This window comes from Pan troglodytes, chromosome 8, assembly GCF_028858775.2.
Source record: "Pan troglodytes isolate AG18354 chromosome 8, NHGRI_mPanTro3-v2.0_pri, whole genome shotgun sequence".
Classification (NCBI taxonomy): Eukaryota; Metazoa; Chordata; class Mammalia; order Primates; family Hominidae; genus Pan; species Pan troglodytes.
This window is the reverse complement of record NC_072406.2, coordinates 51,497,629-51,502,091: the sequence shown is the minus strand read 5'-3', so window position 1 is coordinate 51,502,091 and position 4,463 is coordinate 51,497,629. Positions and strand designations below refer to the sequence as shown.

General features: G+C 51.3%; 1 pseudogene; it reads left to right on the top strand.

Moving 5' to 3' along the window:
• The first annotated feature begins 1,974 nt into the window (after positions 1-1,974).
• Positions 1,975-4,463, top strand: LOC112207720 (protein capicua homolog; annotated as a pseudogene).

Genomic DNA, 4,463 nt, shown 5'->3' with positions numbered 1-4,463 from the left:
CTGGAGTGTAATGGTGAGATCTCTGCTCACTGCAACCTCCACCTCCAGGGTTCAAGTGATTCTCCTCCTCAGCCTCCCAAGTAGCTGGGATTACAGGTCCCAGCCACCACGCCTAGCTAATTTTTGTATTTTTAGTAGAGACAGCGTTTCATCATGTTGGTCAGGCTGGTCTCGAACTCCTAACCTCAGGTAGTCGACCCACCTTGGCCTCCCACAGTGCTGAGATTACAGGCATGAGCCACCACGCCCTGCTAGGAGTTCACGCTTTAGTTGGGGAAAATATACAATAAGCAAGCCAATTTTTAAAATGAGAACTGCAATTAGAGTTAAATGCTACAAAGACAATCTCACAGGAAGATGGGATGTAGAATGATAAGGCTCTCAGAATAGTAAGAGAAACTATTGCTTCTTACAATGTTTGTCTTTCTTTGTATCAGTGCTCAGCTGAGTCTGCAGTGCTTCAGAGGCAGTTTTCATTTTATAAAAATCTATGATTTCTCCTTCCAGTTGTTTTTTCTCTTCCTCGAGCTTCCTTATCTCCTCCTGTTGAATAATTTTAAGATGCTCAAACTTGTCCTGCAGCTGTGAAACCAATGTGCAGTTGTGACACCAAAGCAGTGTGGCTGAACACCCAAAAGAATATGCTTTTTTCTGATTATCAAACAAACCCAAATCATCACAGTAGAGCACAATCTTAATAGCAATCTCAAAAACTCAGGAGTAAACATTCAGATATGGAATTTTTCTTTTCTTTCTTTTTTCCTTTTATAAGATGGAGTCTCACTCTGTTGCCCAGGCTGGAGTGCACTGGTGCGATCTCAGCTCACTGCAACCTCCATCTCCCAGTTCAAGTGATTCTCCTGCCTCAGCCTCTTGAGTAGCTGGGACTACAGGCATGCACCACCACTACAGGCGTGTGCCACCACACCTGGCTAATTTTTGTATTTTTAGTAGAGATGGGGTTTTGCCATGTTGGCCACGCTGGTCTCGAACTCCTGACCTCAGGTGATCCTCCCGCTTTGGCCTCCAAAGACTTTTTTTTTTTTTAAATATAGAGACAAGTTCTCAGTATGTTGCCCAGGCTGGTCTCAAACTCCTGAGCTCAAGTGATCCTCCCACCTCAGCTTCCCAAAGTGCTGGGACTGACTGGATGCAGTGGCTCATGCTTGTAAACTCAGCACTTTGGGAGGCCAAGGTGGGAGGATCGCTTGAGCCCAGGAGTTCAAGACCAGACTGGGTGATATAACACAATAGTAAACTTCAACAGGAGAGAGAATCTGTAAACTTGAATATAGATCTTCTGAAATTATCCAGTCAGAGGACAAAGAAAAAAATGAAAAAGAGAAAAGAAGGCTGGGCGTGGTGGCTCAAGCCTGTAATCCCAACACTTTGGGAGGCCAAGACAGGCAGATTAAGAGGTCAGGAGTTCAAGACCAGCCTGGCCAACATGACAAAACCCCATCTCTACTAAAAATACAAAAATTAGCCAGGTGTGGTGGCACACACCTGTAGTCCCAGCTACTTGGGAGGCTGAGGCAGGAGAATCGCTTGAACCCAGGAGGCGGAGGTTGGAGTGCAATGTGAGCCAAGACCACACATTGCACTCCAGCCTGGGTGACAGAGCACGACTCTGTCTCAAAAAAAGAAAAAAGAAAAAAAAAGACAGAGAAAAGAAAGCCAACAAGACACCATTAGGCAAACCATTGTCAGGTTATGGGAGTTTGAGAAGAAAAGTAGATAAAGGAAAAGAAAGCTTATTTAAAGAATGGCTGAAAACTGCCTAAATCATGGGAAATATTTAGACATCTAAATCCATGAAGCTTAAAGATTCCTAAAGAGGTTCAAACCAAATAGATACTCACCAAGTCACAATATAATCAAATAGTCAAAAGTTAAAGAAACTTTGCAGGTCAGGACAGAATCGAATAATACATTCAAAGTGCTGAAAGAAAAAAACTGCCAGCAACTAATACTATGTCTGACAAAGCTGTCCTTCAGAAAGAAAGAAGAACTAATGTGTTTCCTCGACAAACAAAGCTGAGGGCATTCAGGACCACTAGGTCTACCTTAAAAAAATGCTTAACGGAGTTTTTCAAGTAAAAATGAATGAAGTTGAGAGCGGTGGCTCATGCATGTAATCCCATTTTGGGAGGCCGAGGTGGGTGGATCACCTGAGGACGGGAGGTCAAGACCAGCCTGGCCAACATGGCAAAACCCCACCTCCAGTAAAAATACAAAAAATTAGCCAGGTATGAAGGCCACTGAGATCGTGCCACTGCACTCCAGCCTGGGTGAAAAGAGTCAAACTACATTTCAAAAACAAAAAACAAAACAAAACAAAAAAACAAAACTTGAGGCCTGGCCTTCTGCTCCTCTCCAACTCCATCTTCTCTGGACCCAAGCCACCTTGGCTGAGGAGGGGGCGAGGAGGTGTGAGCCCCTGCCAGGAACCCCCTGCCCGGACCAAGTACTCGGCCCCCAGGCCTGCGTTCAGTGAGGCCTCCCGTGGCCTCAGCATGTTCGTGTGGAGGAATGTGGAAGGTCACTCTGTGGCCGTGTTCCCCTGGTACTCCATCCCATTCCTGACCCCTCCCTGCAGCCACACGAGGCCCAGCAACCTGCCAGTCACTCAGTGGCCTCCAACCAGAGAAAACAACCTGCCAAGTTGGCAGCTGTTGCTCATGAGCGTCCACCAGGTGGGACGGGGAGTGTTGACCCTGGGCGGCTCCCTGGAGCCACCTGCCCTGAAAGCCCAGGGCCCGCAACCCCACACATTTTGGGGGTGGTGGAACCTGGTAAAAGCTCACCTCCCACCATGGAGGAGGAGCCCTGGGCCCCTCAGGGGAGTCCCTGCTGTACAGTGAGACAGAGAATGACCATGATGATGCTTTCCTCTCCATCATGTCTCCTGACACCCAGTTGCCTCTACCACTCAGATGATGTCAGGCCCAGTCCCTCAGTGCCCTGCGCAAGGAACAGGACTCATCTTCTGAGAAGGATGGACGCAGCCCCAACAAATGGGACAAGGACCACATCCAGTGGCCCATGAGTGGTAGTCACGATCTTCAGCAAGCGGCACCAGGCCCTGGCAGGACGCACCAGGGTCACCCCAACCAGGATAACCGGACCGTCAGCCAGATGCTGAGCGAGCGGTGGTACACCCTGGGGCCCAATGAGACACAGAAATACCACGACCCGGCCTTCCAGGTGAAGGTGGCCCACTTGCAACAAGGACCGAAAGAAGTCCAGCTCAGAGGCCAAGCCCACAAGCCAGGGGCTAGCAGGAGTGTAACAAGGGCTCGTGGGAGCGGAGCATATCAGAGACGGGCACTGCCACTGCCCCTGGGGTGTCCTCTGAACTCCTGTCAGTTGCAGCCCAAACACTCCAGAGCTCGGATACCAAGGAGCAGCTTCTGTGGGGCAGAACGGCTGCACACAGTCAGGGAACCTGGCTCAGCCTGGCCCAAGCCTTCTCCCACAGGGGGGTACACAGCCTGGATGGCAGGGAAATAGACCATCAGGCACTACAGGAACTGACACAGGTAGTGTCTGGCACTGCATCATACTCTGGCCCAAAGCCTTCTACTCAGTATGGAGCTCCAGGCGACTTTGCAGCCCCTGGTGAGGGAGGTGACCAGTGGGCAGCCCTGCTGCTGCCCATCTGAGCTGCTCATTCCCAGCACATGGCCAGTGAGGACATAGCGAGTGATGAGGCGCACACGGTCATCCATGAGGAGGAGGGGGGTGATGATGTCATTGCTGATGATGGCTTTAGCACCACTGACACCGATCTCAAGTTCAAGGAGTGAGTGACCGACAGAGTGGGGACAACTCTGGGGAGGAGCCAGAGAGCAACAAGGGCTTTGGTGGGAAGGTATTTGCACCTGTCATTCCTTCCTCCTTTACTCCTGCTGCCCCTTGCTGGATCCTGAGCCCCCAGGGTCCCCCGATCCACCTGCAGCTTTTGGCAAAGTCTATGGTCCCACCCTGTCCTCCTACACATACTCGGATGCTTCCTCCTCAACCTTGGCACCCACCTCCTTCTTACTGGGCCCAGGAGCCTTTAAAGCCCAGGAGTCTGGTCAAGGCAGCAGAGCGGGCCCCCTACGGCCCCTATCCCTGGGGATGGGGGCCCAGGGACGCCTTCCAAGGCGACCTGTTTCCTCCCAATGGATCCTGCCACCTTCTGGTGCAAGAGACCTGAAAGTGTGGGCGACCTGGAGCTACCAGGCTCCTCAGTCATCAGGGTCCCTCCCAACACTAAGGCTTTCCTAGGCAGGAGCTGGGCTGAGCCACCCGGGGGCCAAAGCCTGGAGAAACTGACTGGGCTTTCGGGGTCGGGGCAGAGGGAACCCCACGGACATGGATCCCACACTGGAGGACCCCACCATGCCCAAATGCAAGATGAGAAGATGCTCCAGCTGCAGCCCAAAGCCCAACATCCCCAAGTGTGCCATGTGTGA